The sequence below is a fragment of the Hippocampus zosterae genome, chromosome 4, assembly GCF_025434085.1.
Source record: "Hippocampus zosterae strain Florida chromosome 4, ASM2543408v3, whole genome shotgun sequence".
In the NCBI taxonomy this organism is placed as follows: domain Eukaryota; kingdom Metazoa; phylum Chordata; class Actinopteri; order Syngnathiformes; family Syngnathidae; genus Hippocampus; species Hippocampus zosterae.
The window spans coordinates 6,519,776-6,539,699 of record NC_067454.1 but is presented as its reverse complement, the minus strand read 5'-3'; the positions used below and the strand labels follow the sequence as shown (position 1 = coordinate 6,539,699).

Genomic DNA, 19,924 nt, shown 5'->3' with positions numbered 1-19,924 from the left:
CGTCAACCAAATTGAGAAAAAAAGCACAATGTGTTTCTAATAAAATGAATGAATGTATTTTTTTTTTTTTAAATGTCACACACGAGCAAGATTGTTGTGCTGTATTCAGCGTTTTTTTAGCATTCAAGTAATTTGCCATGTCTGGATCCTGGTGACAACTTTTATTCTTAGTTCGAGACAGGAAGGCGTCGTACGACTTCCTTTTAACAGTGGCCATGAGAGTTTGAAAGGTGAAAAACAGGAGATCGGGTTTTTAGATGGCGAGGAGCATGAACTTGCTGGCTGGCAGCGTGGCATCTATCGAGCGTGCACCATATCAGCAGTCATGTGTCGGATTTGGTGCCAGCCATGAATAATAAAATTTGCGTCGCACTGTGCCAGGCCTCTAAATTATTCATCCTTGTGTGCGGGCGAGCATCAGCGAGCAGTGTGGGACACTCACCACTCTGGGGACCACACAACATAACACACATTCACTTGCTCACGCAAACTCAGAAAACAGGAAGTAAAATAGTGTGTGGGAATATTCGCTTGCATCAGGGAAGTGAATTTATATTCCACCATTCAACCACGTCGGGCAGACGACCTTGGTTTTGTGTTATTGTTTGTGGATAATTAAATATTGCAGCTAACACACAGGAAAAAAGTTTCAGAGGACCTTGACATATTTTTTTTTTTTAAACGTGTTTGGCTCCTAAAATGTGCAATAGATGAAAGTGAAAAACTGACAATAGCGGAATCCCCTTGAGATGAAGCGAATGAGGCCAGACGTTTCTTTTCACAGGCTACGTTTAGAAAATGTAACCTAATTTATCTGGGAGAAAATGACCTAAAACATCCCCGTGCTTGATGATAGTTTCAAAGGAGCATATTCACGTCAGAGGATTCATCGCAAAGGCTTGTTTTGTCACTGCGCCTAGGTGGAATGCATCTTTCTCAATAAACGGGAGTCCCATATGTACACAGTCATGATAACGTGGCCTCGGAATGGACCATGCCTCATGATTCCTGCGCCTACTATTGCAAGTTGTGAATTGCTTTCCCATCTGGGGCTTACAGGGATGGAGTTTGGCACAAAATTGGTAGAAAATATACAATCAAAAGAATTGTGATTTTCATTTTTCTATAATTGCCCATGCATTGTGAAAAGGTGTTCCGCAATGCACACGCTTCCTTCGGCCTGTTGTATTAGCATTTGGTGAGTTCTGCATAAAAGGAACGACTTAATAAATGTCTTCTGATGCAGCGACTTTCCAAGATTCCTGCGCAAAAGAGGTTTGGTTGTGATCACGCACTTAATGAAGAGGAGGGAATGAAAAAGGGGTCCATTCTCATGTCAGGGGGGTTGGGGTGGTCGCCAAGTATGAATTAGGACTGTATTAAAGTGACGGCTAGCAAAAGAACGCAAAGGATTAGTGTTGCTGGCGAAGCAAGTCACGACTAACATCATTTTTATTTTTTTAAATAACTGGAAGCACGTAGAAAGACCATCGAACTCACTGAAAGGCCTTCGAGACGGCCTGCAAGAACCAGGAAGAATTTGGTCGCCGTGAATGAAGAATTAAGACATGACGGCCAATCACAAAAATCGACAATAAAACCAGATCAGATCAAGTCTACTCCAACGCAAATGAGGAAGTGCTTGAATTCTTCGCCATAACGGAAATCAAACTCAAACAAGCTTGAGTACACACGCGGGTTGACATCATGTAGGCGCCATGTACGACGAGCCTTGTGCTGAGGATTGTTCGATCCGTATACCGCGGTGGGGAGAATCGATTGTGTGGGTTTTAGACTTTGTGAAAGAGGTGAACGTTATTTTTTTTTTGCAAAGGTTCGCCCATATTTGGGGTGTTCTCTGGACACTCTGGAGGAGGTGGGCAACAGGAGGATGCAAGCTAAGCTAACAGCTACGATGGACAGACCCTACCACCTCCTCCGGGCTACCCTGTCAGCACTGGGCAGCCCCCTTCAGCCAGAGACTGAAACACCCGCGCCGCAAGAAGTAGAGGCTCGTTCCTACCGACTGCTTTCAGGCTATTGAATCGACGGTCTTGAAAACCTGGATTCACACCCTACTCACCCATTTTTATTATGCTTATATTTATATACTTTTTGTCTTATACTCTTTCACAATTTTGCTGCTGTAAATTGGGAATTTCTCCATTGTGAGACAAATAAAGCTTTTCTGATCTCATTTTTAATTTTATGCCTGCAACGGGTTTCCAAACAGTTGGGCCGGGCAATAACAGACTGGGAAAGTTGAGGAGTTTTCAAAAACGCCTCGATGGGAATGTTTCTCGGGTGAAGAGGTGAGTTGGAAACGGGTAAGTGTCACGATTGTCTGCGGCCAGTTGCTCAGCTCAACATGACCTCTGGTCAGCTTGCCAGCAGGCGTGAGAGAAGAAGCCCTCGCAGACGTGAAGCTGGAGGGAGCAGGGGAGGGATGGGACTGACCAGACGCTGGCACAGATGGAGAGAGGCCGAGGCGAGTTTGCGCCCAAGATGGCTGCTACAATGCTACCATTCTACCGCATGACGAGGGGGGGGGGGCGGCCATGGGGGTCTCGAGTAGTGGGCGGGGGCGGCACTGCGAGTGATGAGCAGAGAGCGTGGCATTGTGACAGTGAAGTGCCGAAAAGTACTTCTGAACAGCAACAGTCAAGGCGACGCATTCCAGATATGCCAAATTGGTATACCATCATAAATCAGGAATACAACAAGACTGTAAAACAGGGGTGTCAAACTCTTTTTTGTTGCGGGCCACATTGTCGGTACGGTTTCCCCTCGGAGGGCCATTATGACTGTGAATTTTGTTAAAACGATCTAACCGCTTGACCACCTCCACATATGACATACACAGCAAACAACAAATTGATGGATAGCTTGTTTTGAAATTCGAAGTCAAGAATAATGTCTTGTTCAAACATTATTTTGCATTAAATATGACCATTTGAATTTTTGATTCAGTCTTCAGCAAGCATCATGGAAGGTGACATGCTTGATTTGCTTTCACGGGCCACATAAAATGATGTGGAGGGCCAGATCTGGCCCCCGGGCCTTGACTTTGACACCATGGCTGTAAGCAAAGGGGTAAATTGCCTGGATAATTTATTCAGTATCCAGCAGAACAGAATTTAAGGCCGTGGCGACTCCTCAAAATTATCTCAGCATTTTGATGCCATACTCCGCCCACATTATTTGCTATACATTGGATTGGATACAACTTTGTTGTCAACTGTGCTGTGATGAAATTTCTTCCCTCTCAACATAAAACAAGAATGATTTCAATTTAATTTAATAAATTAACTTAGCTTAATAAAAATTAAATTGCATTAAAAAAAAAAAGATTACTTAATTTTACCTGCAAAATGGTTCAGTTCACAAGCATGAGCTTCCCGACCTCGCCTACAACCTGAACTACTAATCAGAACCGCACAAAACACGTGTGCCCGAACACAAGATGTAAACATTGAAATGGCTGCCAAAGGGGTTCAAGTGAAACTGGTTACCGGCATACACACAAGGCACACTTTCCAAACCAGGATCAAATGAAAGGTGTTGTTCTTTGGAACACAAATTATAAACCTCAATTCCAGTTGTTGGGAAGTGGGGCCGTTGAGTAGAATATGAACAAAAAGAGAACGCAATGATCCTATTTGTACTGTATTGTAACATCATCGGGCGGCCCGGTAGTCCAGTGGTTAGCACGTCGGCTTCACAGTACAGAGGTACCGGGTTCGATTCCAGCTCCGGCCTCCCTGTGTGGAGTTTGCATGTTCTCCCCGGGCCTGCGTGGGTTTTCTCCGGGTGCTCCGGTTTCCTCCCACATTCCAAAAACATGCGTGGCAGGCTGATTGAACACTCTAAATTGTCCCTAGGTGTGAGTGTGAGTGCGAATGGTTCGTTTCTGTGTGCCCTGCGATTGGCTGGCAACCGATTCAGGGTGTCCCCCGCCTACTGCCCGAAGACAGCTGGGATAGGCTCCAGCACCCCACGAGGATCAAGCGGCTCGGAAGATGAATGAATGAATGTAACATCATCATCACCATATTTGTCTTATTTATGGCCGTACCACACGCCCCGCCCGATGGTAGCTGGGATCGTCTGCTCTTATTGTAAACGTCGCTCCATTCATGTCACGTCCCGACTGATAACCGAAAGGGAGAGCCGCCTCATCAAGTGACGGAAAAAGTCTTCGGATGCACTGACGATGCGCTTTGAACGGAATGCTCTCCCTGAATGCCACGTGGAGCAGCGCCCGGTCTGGCTTAGGTGCTCAGCAAGGGGGTAATGGATCCTCAGTGGGTACGCTCAACGCCCATTTGAAGCCCAGCCAAAGTCTGCTGACCTCAACACAATGAAAGCGTTCACTTTGTGCCCCCCGGGGGCTATTCTCGATGCTGTGTCCGCTTCGCCTTTAACAACCACCAGGGCAGGGATTAAAGCCTGCATCTAATGATAAAGATGCAGGCTTTAATGCTATCGCACCGCTCCCTCGCTACTTCACGGTTCAGTTCTTGCCGATTCAATCCAGAACCTCATGTATCACAGTTTTACCTCACTATTTTGTTACGTTTTCTTGCCGTTTTTCTTCCTTCACAGTCGGGCCAGTCAAAAAAAATAAATAAAATTAATACATTTTCCGGTTTACAAAAATGAAAACTTATTTTACCTCCACACCCCCGCCATTCCAAAATTAGACGCATACATATTAGTGTTTGCAAATTTAGTAATGCCACTTGGTACTGTTTAGATGGCAATGTAGATTTAAGGTTACGTCTTATTGTGAGATAAAAGGATACAATTCAAGAGGAATACAGTCAAACGTCAGTTTTCGAACATCTCTGTTCTCGACCAAATCGGTTGTCGACCAAAAATTTCAAGTTTTTAATGCCTCGGATAACGACTGAAAAATGGTTCTCGACCAAACTGAGAGCACTTGAATGCGCCACTTCAGTCCTCTCGGCTTCCTTACACGAGGAAGTGACGCTTCCTCTTGTAGCGTTCCATTATGTGCAGACGTGTTGAATAAAGTTTTTTTATCTTTAAAAAAGAGTGTGGTTTCGGTTTTCGAACAAATTGGTTGGCCTCCTGGAACGGATGTCGAAAACCGAGTTATGATTGTATTGCGAATTGCATGTCCCATTATCATGATGATAATGTTTTGTTTTGTTTTTACATAATGCACAGCCCTAATTTGTACATCATATTACTTTTCTAAAACTGGACATCCCAAATACAGAAGAAAAACCCGATCTATAAGCGATACCTACAACCAACGTTCCACCAAATAACACAAAAGTAACACTTCACTTGCTTCGCAACTTTCAATGAATAACTGAGGCCAGTAACGACTTCACACATAAATGCAGACAAAACGGATTAAAAAAAAACGGTTTGGCCCGAGATGACATACTGTACGTAGCCACAGCATGTCTTTTTTCAAAATGACATCACCGACTACATGCCCGGCGTGCACATTAAAAGGGTTTTGTTATCGTGACATTAATCTCCTTTGAAATCGGCAATCCCATTTTACACGCTCGTGCGCCTCCTCCACGTTTGTATGGCGGCCGAGCACCAAGTGATGGACAGCTCGGGGATGCACCTTGTTTGCAAAAAGACTCCACTCCGCATGCCAATGAAGTTTGCGCGGCGTAGCGGAACGGGAAACAAAGCTCGGATCCAAACTGACAAACAAATATGAATAAAAATGACCTTGCGGCCATACACATTTCGCCCTTAAATGTGTTTGGGCGAGGCCTTTTCAACGCCTCACTCGCTGCGTGTCAATCACGTGGGGAGCATAGCGAAGCTCAAAGCGTAAGACTCGACAGATGGGGCGATGCAAGTGTTTCAACATCTCGCGAATGTGACGTGTTAAACGGCCACACAGTATATACCGCAATTCCGGGTCAAAGAAAACTGTAGGTCAGCCTTAACAAAACAACACGTCCATTCCCAGAAAAGATTCATGTCAGTGTATCTCTTTGTGCACACTCATGTCAAAACTGGACACGGCCGGCTGGCTGGCTACACAAGGTTAGCGGTTACGTAGATATCGGTATTGCAATAGAAGTCAGACGTTAAGTATATTTGGTTGGTGGTGGTACGCCTGCCAGAATGGGCAGTGCCCCTGTCTATTTAGCATCGTGATATGATATTATTTCAGCTATTTTGAAAATATTTGTCATCTTTGCCTTTCTGCTTTTCCCATGAGGGGTCGCCACAGAGAGTGTTCCATTTCCATCAAAGTCTATCTTCTGCATCCTCCTCTTGAAAACCAGCTGCCCTTACCTGTATGTCTACTCTCACGACACCCATTAGCCTGCTCTTAAGGCCGAATCTCAGTGAAGGTTTGCCAATGCGAGCACACCGAGCGAATGCGTTTTTTTTCTTCTTGTTGCAAAGACATTTCGGCGACAACAAAAAGCGTCTGCAACCATTACAATGATTTAGGAATGTCTCGCAAACGTCTTTGCAGTTGGTTGCAATATTGAATGAACCATGAACCAAAAAACAAACAAAAAAAAAAACGTGCATTCTCTAATCAGTGGTGTCAAACTCATTTTAGTCACCGTTTCACTTGGAAGGCCTTTATAACTGAAACCATCTAAAGAAGTCAAGAATAACTGTTGATTCAACTGTTGTTTAAGTTACTATCATGAGGGGTTTAGTCACAAGAAAATGTTTAGAATATATCTCTTATTTATTACATATGAGAATTTCAAATTTTGGTAGACATTTTAGAAAAGATCATGGAAGTTGACATCTTTGAGCTGCTTTCACGGGCCATATAAAATGATGTGGCGGGCCAGATCTGCCCCCCGGGCCTTGAGTTTGACCCCTTTGCTCTACATGCACACACACGTGCAAACCTTTGCCTCTCACTGAAATAGGGGCTTTGTCTTCTTCTTATTCACTTTCCCAGTGGCTCCATACTCATCATCCGTCCTCAGCTTCCTGACAGGACGGACACAACAGGTGAGACCGGGAGCAACAACATCATCAACGCGCACCACCAACACTGGAGCCCCACAGGGATGTGTCCTCTCTCCACTGCTCTTCTCCCTCTACACAAACGACTATCCAACTGCCCTGTGTCAACCGTCGAGACCTTCAAGTTCCTGGGAATCACAGTCTCCCAGGACATGAAGTGGGAAGTCAACACCATCTCCATCCTGAAAAATCCCAGCAGAGGATGTACTTCCTGAGGCTGCTGAGGAAGCATGGCCTGCCACAGGAGGTGCGACGACAGTTCTACACGGCAGTCATCGAATCAATCCTGTGTTCTTCCATCACGGTTTGGTTTGGGGCCACCACAAAAAAGGACAAAATCCGACTTCAACGGACAGTTAGGACGGCGGGAAAAATCATTGGCACCGCCCTACCCACTCTTGAGGACTTGCACACTGCAAGAATGAAGACAAGGGCACGGAAAATCCTCCTGGATCCCCCGCACCCTGCCCACCACCTTTTCCAGCTACTCCCCTCAGGCAGGCGTTACAGATCCATGCGCACCAAAGCCAGCAGACACTTAAACAGCTTCTTCCCTCTAGCCATTAACTCCCTAAACAGTAACTGACGTAGTCACTCTTCTTGTACTACAAATACTGCTACTGGTCACTCTACAATGGTTCAATGATTTTCTGCACCAACTGTACAAACTGTCATCGTATTGTATTCTACCACTGATCACTTTAGCTCTGCTTGATACTTTTGCACATTTTCTCACTTACATTACGAAATGTTCTTGCATACCTATTTGTCATGTCCTTGTTTACGATGATACTAATGCAGCGTGTTATACCGGAGACAAATTCCTTGTGTGTTCTACATAGTTGGCCAAAAAAGATGATTTTGATATACTCGCGATCTCTCTTCTGGACGTGTCCAAAGTAACTCAGGGTGATCTCTCATACTTTTCCCCCCAAAACATTGAACCTCGACTGTTCCGCTTGACGAGCTCATTTCTAATTCTATCCATCATGGCGTCTACTAAAGAAAATGTCAACATATCCATTTCTGCTAACTGCATCTGCGTAAATGTGCATGTGTTTGCCATAGGCTTTGGCAGGAGAATTAGTACGTGACATGTGCATCAAACAAAAAATAGGCATTTAAAGTTGTGCCCTCACAGCCAAGCTCAACTAAAATGAGACAACCAAATCATTTCATTAAGCGATTAAATTCACACGTTCATTTGAATGAGTCGATCTCAAAGACTCACTCATCAAATACCTAAACATAAATAAGACAGTACAAAATACTAAATATGCGTATGCACAGTGACTGAAAAAATTTGGTGCACTGGTCAATAATGCATGTGCACCGACACACCTCTCAAGCACACCCCCGCGTTTAAGGAATTTTGACCAGCGACGTTTAACAGCTTTTTGCGATCCAAGGACAGTTTAGATCTTCTGTTTGGGCCCTTTGACAAGACGGAACATCAATTAAAGATGTAGAGCACCACATTACTTTCTTGGGCTAGCCACAGCTGTTTAGCTGCCCAAAAAGTGTACAGTACATTTGCGCTGATTTACATCCACACTCTTGTGAGTAAAGACTACAAAAATAAGTTGAGCTAGGCACAAGGGCCCCTCCTTCTTTGTGGTTGGAGCGAAGAAGGCTGCTGAAGCCCTTGGTGGTCGTGCCTCGGCTTGCAAAGGTATGCACCAATCATGGCTTGAAAGAGCAGCAGGCAGGACGGGAAGCGACTGGCAAACAAGGCCAAAAAAAACCCTGCAGCCGGTCAAGTTCTTTAATCATTCAACAGCATCAAATATAATATAAAGGTATCTCGAGATGGCAATGTTTGGGATAAAACTGACAATACCATCATTTGCACGTTTTGAAGTATGCAGAATTTGAGCAATGAAACGAGGTGGGGATAATCTAGGTAGGGGTCTGTTATCGGACAGGACTGTCTCATCCGCTTTAATGCCCTCTTGGTCTTACTAACTCAAATCCTGCGAGTTTAAAAATAAAACAGCGGCCGCATTGACCTTTTCCGTCAATGATTGCATTGCACACAAGGTCTTACCAAAATTGTTCTTCCGGCAGTTCCTACCTATCGTCATTCTATTCAAACGAATGCAACGAATATCCTGTCACAACTGGTGGTTAGACCACAAAAGCCTTCCGCCAGCAAAGTCCGATAATGGAGCCCATGTTAGTGGGTGTCCTCCGGTTCAAAACTAGCAGTGGGCGTTGTTAGCAAACGCCAACGCAAAAATCGCCTCATTTATGCATTTACGTAAAGTAACACGATATATAGCAAGATAAACGAGAGAGCATCCAAGCGTGTGTGTGCGTCTCCGTTCATGCAATTTCATTTTGTGTTGGGCTAGCGGCTAACGGTAAAGTGCTGCTGGTGGTTACGCGTTAGCAATATTCGGCTAATAAAAAAAAAGTAAACCACAACATTACAATGCTTTATACAAACTAAATGGCAGCTCGTGGTTTTCTCGTTGTCCCGTTAGCCGCCGATGCTACGACGAGCGAAATCAAGCACAGCGAGACGAAAACACTCCCCCCCACACAGAGGCTACAAAAGAGGCTAACTCACCCCGAGAAAAGCGTCGACCAAGCGGGCTGCGACAAACTAGCGACGGTGGTCCATGGGGGTGACTACGGCGGGGAGCATCCGGGTTGGGCTGCTGCGGTTCGAGTTGTCGACAATTCCAAAAACGTTGCGTGGACTTGACGCTAGTTTGCGCCCTGTCGATCATGTGTGTTTATTTGTGTAGCTGTGTGCGTACGTGTGGCAGCAAGGCAACAAGAGAGAGGGGCCTTCTGGTTGCCGAGAGGAAATGGTCTCCGCGCATGCGCAGCCGGACGAGCGGCAGCTGGCTCGGCTTCACGGTCGGCGAGCACAACCCAGCGGCCAATGTAACAGGCAACAATCAACCGATGGTCGACTTGTTACTGCCAATCGGTGTTTAGCGATTCTCGTCCCGATAAGACGACTCGTTGTCGGGGTATGGGTCATTCCAGGAATGAAAAAAACATTCTTGATATTCTCGCCACCCCATGTAAACTCAAATAATCCATGCGCAAAATACAAACACAGACGAGTTTCGATTTTGTTTTTGGCCGAAGGAAAAAAAAGTAGTGTAATTATGTTGTTGATCAAGAGATTTTAAATATTATTCAAAATACCCAATGGACATTTAAAATAGCTTGTTTCTCCTGTCCCTCGTTCTTAGATTCCGGTGTTGGTGACCTTTGATATAGCATCATTGCGTAAATCATTTCAAATCAAGTCAACTTTATTGATAGACCATTTCATCACAAAAGCGCCTCAATGGGCTTCACAAACCCACTGTTGACAAATATTAATTTTAACAACATCCCCAGATCTTAAGGGCAAGGAAAAACGAAATAACGAAAAACAAGAAAAATGAAGAACCCTTGCTAAGTGGCCTTAGATCGGGGGTCGCCCTTCCAGGATGAGCAAACTGCAATGGATGCAGATATTTAACACAAAATACTTATTCATGGCCCGCATAGAGCCACGTTGAAGGATGCAAGGGCTAAATTGGAAACCAATCACTCAAACAAGTATGTATTAAAATATCTTTTTTAATAATGCCAAATACGGTGATTATATGTAGAGCGGGGCAATTTTCAGGGACTCAAAAACATTAGTTTGCAGTCAACGACTTCCTGATGTCTGGAATTGTGTTATGTTATAATTTATCCACTAGAGAGCAGCATTTGTCTTTGACGCGAAATTCTTGCATGAGCACATTCCCACCCAGAGGTTCAATGCTGTGGAGCATTTGTCATATTAGTGCAGTCATACAATTTTATGTCTGTATTTGTTTTTGTTGATGCAATCACCCTGTGATAATGCCCACTTATTTGACACGGGCCCTGCCGTTCATCTTAGCAACCTAGTCTGTCATCAATAAAGTCTAGCCCAGGGGTGGGCAAACTTTTTGGCTCGGGGGCCACATTGACTTTTAAAATTTGACAGAAGGGCCAGGTCATCACGAGCTATGGTACATTAAAAAAAACTGCATTTGTTGACAGTCCATATCAAACATCAACACAACAAAAGCATGAAAGTACTGTATTAATATACTTTAAAAAAATGACAACAGTGTTGTTGATGACCTATTTTAGCCTGTGCATTGCTGCAGATGGGTTGTGATCAGACCAGTAGAAGTAGAGCGATACAGAGGTCCTAGGTGGTCGAAACCACCCCCCACCCGCCCCCATATTCTGCAACTTCAAGTCAATGCGCCACCTGGCGGTCAAAGGCCTGTCATTACAAGTCCAATTGAAATGAATGCAATCATTCACATCGAACCTTAATTGTGGACCAACCTTCAGCGGGCCGGATTAAAAAGACAAACGGGCCGGATTCAGCCCACGGGCCGTAGTTTGCCCACCTCTGGTCTAGCCAGTGGATGTAAGGACAACTCAATGGAAATAAGACATTGTTTTTATTTATTTGTTTTACTTGTTTAAATTGAAAAAGAAAATATTAAACGAAAATGGATTAAAGATACTTTCACTTTTTATTGGGATGAATTTACACTACATGGTTAAAGTGAACCAATTCCGACGTGGCCAAATTCACTGTATCCAAATTGAAGAGCAGCCACCCTCATTTCCAATGATGATGTTCATTAGAAAAATTCCGGAGACACTCTTGCCAAGAGACTAAATGCGTAACTTAGACCTAAGATGCCGTCACATCACACCTTGCAGAGGAAATAACCCCGTAACCTGAACTTGAAGATACGAAACAGGTAGACACCCACGCGGCTTCTCAGGGCGATGCTTGTAAAACAAGGACCTGATTCCGAGTTTTAAAAAAGCCACCTTCCCTTAACATGAGCAGATCTAGTTCCCATCCTGGAGCATACACTTATTCCTGCTTCTGTTTGTCACTGCTATCTGCTCAACAAAGGGCGAGGTCAGCGACTTTAACCAAACATAACAGGCAGGCCATATTTTCTGTCACTGTTGTTATTTGGGTTCCAAGAGATTTATACAAACTAAATGGCAGCAAAAAAACACCTGTCCGGCACTTTTGACTACATTCAACTCTTCACTCTACAAAATCCTGATCTTGACCTGGTCACAGCGTTTCAAATTCTTTGTTTTGACTCGGTCTCAACTCCTCATCGTCTTAACTTGGTCTTGACTCCACAAATTCCTGGTTTTGACTTGGTCCAAGCTAGTTCTTTCCTCGCCTTCATTCAGCCAAGAACCTTATTTTACATTAGAAATAATCTCTTGGAACCCAAATAACAACAGTGACAGAAAATACGGCCTGCCTGTTATGTTTGAAGACCAAAGCAATATTTGGGGCAGTTGAGAACCGGTCACGATAAAGACTGTGAAGGGCGGAGACAAAGTGGAGGCTCCATCCAACGTGTTGTCAATCACCTTCAAAATTGATGAAAGAAACATTTCGTTTGAAACTAAAGTATTAGTGGTGGCCCGGTGGTCCAGTGGTTAGCCCGTCGTCCTCACAGTGCAGAGGTACCGGGTTCAATTCCAGCTGCGGCCTCCCTGTGTGGAGTATGCATGTTCTCCCCGGGCCCGCGTGGGTTTTCCGTGGGTACTCTGGTTTCCTCGCACATTCCAAAAACATGCATGGCATTCTGATTGAACACTCCAAATTGTCACTCGGTGTGAGTGGGAGCATGGCTGGTTGTTCGTCTATGTGTGCCCTGCGATTGGCTGGCGACCGGTTCAGGGTGTCCCCCGCCTACTGTCCGAAGACCTTTGTGAGGATAAGCAGATCGGAAAGTGAATGAATGAATGAAGTAAAGTATTATTTGGCGAACAGTAATTGCGGAGTTCCGAGTGTCCGCTGTTACAAGGAGCGCGTATGTGGCGCTCCAGCAGTCACGCGATGGCGAGAATCCTGAGAGCCGCGGCAACCTGTGCTTTCCGAATACAGTACTCTTTTGCATGTACGGACGCAAATAGCCAAATAAGGCCAAGACCTTAACCGCTTGCATGTCAGAGACCAAGCGGGCTCATGAATGACTTACAGTATATCCCACACTCCAGCTGCCCAAACAGTGAAGGCTCATACTGCCCCCCCCCACCTCGTTGTCCTCAAGTATCCTTGACCACAGCACTTGACCTCGCGACTGTGGGATGACGCAACATAGGTTCAAGCAGCCGAGCAACAAAAGCTTTCAAGGGAATTATCGCATGATTAATGACCCCGATTTACCGTTTTATTGTGATACTTTACAAAGACAACGGTTCGAGAGCAGACCTTGGGCAGGCCAATCAGTGATAGGTGAAAATTCATCGAATGCCACGTGATGCTCAAGATCCTTGTCAGACTTCTCAGATCTGGCGGGATCATTTGAATCAGGTGTGTTGGAGGAGGGAAACATTTAAAACATGCTGGATAGGGATCTAAGGCAGGGCTGCCCATTAGGTAGATCCTGATCTAGCGGTAGATCTAAGACAGGTCCCAAGTAGATCCGAGGAGTGTCGAGAAGAAAAAAAACAAACAACCATTTGTGTGTCTTTGTACATGTTAGTAATATATTTTTTGTGTTAATATACACTGCACATTAATCAGTCTCATTTTCACTAAAAAAATATATTTAAAAAATAAAATAAAGCAGGTAAATCTTAAATTTGTGTGTGTGTGTGTGCATGCGCGCGCCGGTAAGGGTAGATCCCGTGAGGTTAGTTGATCGAAAAGTAGATCTTTGATCCAAAAGCTTTGGGCACCCCTGATCTAAGGGTTTGCCTTAGAACTACTAATGCGCTCCTGTGCTAATAAGTATTGTCATACAGTATCTCTTGTCTCTTTTCCGCTCACCACCCGAAATCAATTTTCAAAATGTTGTGAGTGGTAGCAGGATACCGATCCCTTAAAAAAAAAAAAAAAAAACACCTGTCCGGCACTTTTGACTACATTCAAAGAACTGAGGCGCAATCTCTTATGTGGTTTTAAGAAGCCATTATCCACGCGCTGGGTTCTCACGCATTCTCCGAATATAGATAACATAATACCAGGCGGGCGGCCCGGTAGTCCAGTGGTTAGCACGTCGGCTTCACAGTGCAGAGGTACCGGGTTCGATTCCAGCTCCGGCCTCCCTGTGTGGAATTTGCATGTTCTCCCTGGGCCTGCGTGGGTTTTCTCCGGGTGCTCCGGTTTCCTCCCACATTCCAAAAATATGCATGGCAGGCTGATTGAACACTCTAAATTGTCCCTAGGTGTGAGTGTGAGTGCGAATGGTTGTTCGTCTCTGTGTGCCCTGCGATTGGCTGGCAACCGATTCAGGGTGTCCCCCGCCTACTGCCCGGAGACAGCTGGGATAGGCTCCAGCACCCCCCGCGACCCTAGTGAGGATCAAGCGGTTAGGAAGATGAATGAATGAATGAATGAATAATACCAGGCACGTATGTCTGTCTTTTACGAATGACACAATCTTGTTTCTGTGCAAACTGGTGACCTTTTAAAGCGCAGGTGTCAAACTCAAGGTTCCGGGAGCCAGATCTGGCCTGCCACGCCATTTTATGTGGCCTGCGAAAGCAAATCAACTTCCATGATGTTTGCTAAAATCTCCACCAAAATTTAAAATTCTCATATTTAATAAAGAAGAGCGATATTGCCAGCATTTTCTTGTTACCAAACTCTCATTACGGTAACTGAAACAATAGTTGAATAAATCGTTATTACTGACGTTTTTTTTTCTGGTTTTAGTGATAACGGCCCTCCGAAACGGTAACTTAAAATGTGGCCCACGACCAAAATGAGTTTGACACCCCTGTTTTAAAGAGACCCCTCGCTAATCCCCCCGTGCTGCCCTGCTAGTGGCACATTAGCAGGGCAATGAAAGTCAAGCTGCAGGGAACTGCCCGGCTCAGGATGTCTTTGACAACTAACGCTGCTGGGAGCCTGTTAAGTCCATAATGGCCCCCCGTGGACCTTTCAGTTCGCTCGCCAAGAACCTGATGGCCCCGCCAGTAATGTGTGCACACCATCACGCTCGCGATCGTCACGCAAACACGCACAAGACAATCGCATGAGCACATGTGGCTCCTCATCTTGACCCTATTCCCTGCCGCTTATCGTTTGGCCCCCGTAAATACTGCTGAGGGTGCGACAGGAAGAGTCAAGCACCTCTTGTCATGCAAACGGCTGCTTGGAGTGTTAGGCCAGCAGGAAGTGGGAGTCGTAATCGTGTGCACTAATTGCCGCTTAAGTATTCTGACAGGTAAGAGGCCGTTCACACGACACCGCTTTGGCTCTATTGTTGACGTGCCGACGCAAAAAGAGAACATTTAAGTGCTGTATTTTATTTTATTTTTTGGGCCTCTTTCTCACGTACATCCCACAAAATCGCCACGCCTGAGTCCACAGCTGCTTAAATGTTTACAGTCACCTATATTAAACGTTTGAACAGTAAATAATAATTCATTTCATTCATTCATTCATCTTCCGAACCGCTTGATCCTCACTAGGGTCGCGGGGGGTGCTGGAGCCTATCCCAGCTGTCTCCGGGCAGTAGGCGGGGGACACCCTGATTGGCTGGCGGTTGCCATCCAATCACAGGGCACACAGAGACGAACAACCATCCACGCTCACACTCATTCCTAGGGACAATTTAGAGTGTTCAATCAGCCTGCCACGCATGTTTTTGGAATGTGGGAGGAAACCAGAGCACCCGGAGAAAACCCACGCAGGCCCGGGGAGAACATGCAAACTCCACACAGGGAGGCTGTAGCTGGAATCGAACCCGGTACCTCTGCAGTGTGATGCCGATGTGCTAACCACTGGACTACCGGTCCGCCAGTAAATAATAATAATAATGATAATAATAATAATAATCCCTCCGGCAGCTCAATATTTCAACTGTGTGCGCTTTCACACAGCAACCCGGCTTCCCGCTATTGGATAATTAAATGATGTCAGCACCATCGCCTGGTGTATGAAATACATTTTGGACAACGACATCATTTTCAAGACAACGAGGCCCGTTCAGGTATTGTCACATTTATTTGATCAACATATCATCAACATCAGAGCCCCAATGGTGTCTGAGTTGTCTTTGATTTTTGCGTTCCAAATGTTCAAAAACAAAGTCGTCCGTCAGCGAGCTGCAGCTGGTAGTCGTGAGTATGCGGCGCAGCTAAAATAAACGTGTGCTTGGAAGGGCTCCCTCAAGCATGACCACTGCTGACAGCTCACACATGATGGTTGGATGTGGGCCAATTTGGACTTTCACAAGCATGCATTCCGCGTGGTGCTGCCATGTCAGGAAGACGCTGGAGGGCAGCGCATTTACAGCACAGTTGTCATCTTCTCTGGTGTTCTTTTATGACCGCTGGGCCGTTTGGACCAAATAGTCCACCGATCGGCGTGTGGAGTATGTCATGTCGCATTGCCGATTATTGAAGAGCAACTGAGCAATTAAGTTGTAATTGCACCGGTCACCACTAGAGGACAGATGTTGCTGATTAATGTTCACAGGTTCAACTCCACTAGAGAAGAAGACTGCAATGGAGTTGGCAGCCGTGATTGGTTTACTGGTGTTTTCGAGCCGTTGTCGTTAACGGGAACACTTCCATCATGGAGAAACAAAAGGAGAGTTTCTTATGTAAGTAAAAAAAAAATCTAAACTAAATCTAAACTAAAAAAAATCTAAACTAGCATGTCCTTGTGAAGAACTAGGTAATGATTGCCTTTGCCTTGGGCTCTTGCAAAACTAACCATTACGCTGTCGCACAAATTTATCGCATATTTGAATTAAGATACGCATTGAGTGAACATCTGGTAAAATAAACAAAACTGATTAACGTCCATATAATGGTTCACGGATCAGGTAATCGATGGATGGAAGGTATACTAGAACATCGAAACTTATGGTCTCATTAATCAGAGGAAGCGTCTGCTGACTCCAACTTTTAATTTGAGTTTGAATGCAACTGGTTAATTCCGAACACAGTCACAGGGTGTGGGTTGAAAATATATTAAAAAAAAAAAACATGCACAAAAAAAATAACAAACAAAAAAACCCGTAAAAAATAAATAATAAAATAGTATAAAAAAAAACGCTATTTGATTTGAATAACTTCGGGAATATTTTTTTGTCTTGTATTCTGAGGCTGTTTCACCAAATCATTCCAAAGACGAATCCCTATTGCAAACGTTGGCAGTCTAAATGTTGTCAGAGCGTTCATCAATCTGTTGCTCTCCGCTTCCCACCTCGTCAGCTTCTTCACATTGACATGCATCATGCAAACCTTGGACCTGCCGTGTCGTGCCACACACTTATCATGTAACAGTATATGTGTGTTAGGTTATGCAAGGCACACCGGTTCCTGAAGAGAAAGTCAAAAGTCACCCTCATGCTAAACAGTGACAGGGTGATGGTATCATGGACTTTCAACCACCGTGGAAACCATTTTGTTCAAATTTCAAATAAATTCGTCCCTTTAGGAAACATTGGAAACGGAAACAATTGGTGCGTAACATCACATTTTACCATTATAATTTAATTTAATTTAATATATAATTTAATATATAATTAATAAGGCGGCCCGGTAGTCCAGTGGTTAGCACTTCGGCTTCACAGTGCAGAGGTACCGGGTTCAATTCCAGCTCCGGCCTCCCTGTGTGGAGTTTGCATGTTCTCCCCGGGCCTGCGTGGGTTTTCTCCGGGTGCTCCGGTTTCCTCCCACATTCCAAAAAAACATGCGTGGCAGGCTGATTGAACACTCTAAATTGTCCCTAGATGTGAGTGTGAGTGCGAATGGTTGTTCGTTTCTGTGTGCCCTGCGATTGGCTGGCAACCAATTCAGGGTGTCCCCCGCCTACTGCCCGAAGACAGCTGGGATAGGCTCCAGCACCCCCCGCGACCCTAGTGAGGATCAAACGGCTCGGAAGATGAATGAATGATGAATGAATATAATTAATAAAATAAAAATAAAAAATATAATTAATATTTAATTTAATATAATTTGAGCATGACGTTTCTGATCCACTGGTTAAAGGACACTTTGATTCTCTCCTCTTTCTTCTCAAACTGCTTCAAACAACAAAGCGTGTGACGGAAAAGTGGTTAGGACTGCATGACTGTCCGTGTTTTATGTTATGTGTTGTGTTTATTATTTTACTTTATGTTAACTGTTTTGTAAAGCGCTTTGTTACAGCTGCCGCTGTTGTGAAAGCGCTATATAAATCAGCATGTATTGTATTGTATTGTATTATAAAATCTTATACACATCTAACATATGTGTCCCTTTATATAAAAATGTAGCAATGACACAAGATTAGAGATTTGGGATTTTAATTTACAAGGATACCATTCTCAGGAAAAAAACTTTTTTTTCCGGAAGGTGGTGGGGGTCAGAGACTTACAAGATATGTATATTTTTTTTGCAGCATGTGTTTTGCTGTCATTGATGACACTCAATGCTTATACTAACAGCATGGCTGTGAACAGAAGTGATAGTAGATAAAAGCACAGGCAGTGCTGCCATGTCAGCGATTTTTCTGACCCCTCTTGTAACGTCTTTTCACAAAAGTGTCAATCAATGTTTAATTCTCTCTAAGAAACAGACATCCTGAGCAAAATCACGTTCGCGTGGTTATTAAATGTGACCAGAAAGGCGCCCTGCTCAAGGCAATCCCAGAGTCAATCATGCTCAACATAGACAAACGCACAGTGGCCATTTAGATGTTACAAAAGTGGAGATTAATCCAAATCTTGGAGAGTTATGTCCTCCCAATCTGGAAATATTTTGCCGAGTTTGCCTTGCTCAACTCGAACAAAGATCCGGATGGGGTGTGATGTAAGAGGCGACACTCATTTTTTCATTCTCTGTAAAAAATAATAAAATAAAAAATGTTTTCTATTATTTCTGGTTTCGTTTTTCAATTTGTTGAAAAAAAATGTTTTCGAAGCTCGTTTAGTATCAGGACAGAGAAAGCAAAATCGGCCATATCACTCTTTCCGAGTTGAAAGAGATGAACCAGCGAAGAAAATATTAGCTTGCGGTTCGACCCCGATTGCTGCCGATATACCAATCCAAGTGACCTACTACTTGGTAAAGTTTAGATAAATGTAAGCACGCAAGCAAAGTGAAATGAAGTGAGGGGAAAAAAAAACAAGCAAAGAAAAACTGGAAAAACCTGGCCTTCAGCCCTTAGCTCGCACGCTAACCATGAGCCGGGGAAGTAAAGTCACACGCTACTTGACATTGTGACAGCCAAAACCTTGCGGACTGTCACGCAAGGTGTGAAAAGAAAAAAAAGAAATGCCAAACTAACATACAACCAAAACAACAAAGACAGACAGGATATTTTATTATTATTTTTTTTTTGCGGAAAAATTCATTTTTCTAAAAGTGACCCAAAATGTGCCTCTTAACACCGATGAGTGAGGGGAGGGTCAGGGAGGGGATGGCGAATCGGCACGCTCACCTGTGAAGGCAGTGGCCATGCCACGTTATTAGCAAAAGCAACAATGTCATTGTTGGCTCGGAAATGTTTTGTCACGCCGTACATCGGCGTATGAAAAAGGAAGTAGGCAGCGCTCCAAGCCATTAACTGGCAGCTTCTACTTTTGACAAAGCCCAGCAAAAACTACAAAAGACGAGGATGAACACTGTCGAGAACATTGTTCATTTGGGTGTGGGTCTCTTCGCTGTCCCTCAAAAGCATGTCTCGCATCTTCACTTTGTGTGTATTTTTCGGTGGTCGACTGGTTGGACTTGAGAATAAAATTCCCACTTGAACTCTGGAGATTTCCCGTCGTGCTCTCCCACACAGATCAATGGATGATATCACAGGAAAATTCCTGAAGGGCCCACCCTGCTTTCCCTTGTTTGTGGCTGAGGAAAGAGGAGGAGGGGGGTTAGGGGGGGTCGGGGGATCAGCGATGGGGCTTCTCAGGATGGCATGGCATCGCGTGTA

At 44.5% G+C, this 19,924-nt stretch overlaps 1 protein-coding gene and 1 long non-coding RNA gene across 2 annotated transcripts in view; both read right to left on the bottom strand.

The window, feature by feature from the left end:
- LOC127600027 (tyrosine-protein kinase CSK) overlaps positions 1-9,821 on the bottom strand; it is a 30,429-nt gene extending 20,608 nt beyond the window's left edge. Inside the window, exon 1 of the mRNA XM_052064371.1 lies at positions 9,575-9,821. The gene's annotated coding sequence lies outside the window, so the exon portion shown is untranslated. The remainder of the gene's footprint in view (positions 1-9,574) is intronic.
- Positions 9,822-11,102: 1,281 nt separating this feature from the next.
- The window catches only part of LOC127600074 (uncharacterized), an 84,584-nt gene continuing 75,762 nt past the window's right edge, over positions 11,103-19,924 (bottom strand). Inside the window, exon 2 of the long non-coding RNA XR_007962251.1 lies at positions 11,103-11,323. This is a non-coding gene — a long non-coding RNA (uncharacterized LOC127600074). The remainder of the gene's footprint in view (positions 11,324-19,924) is intronic.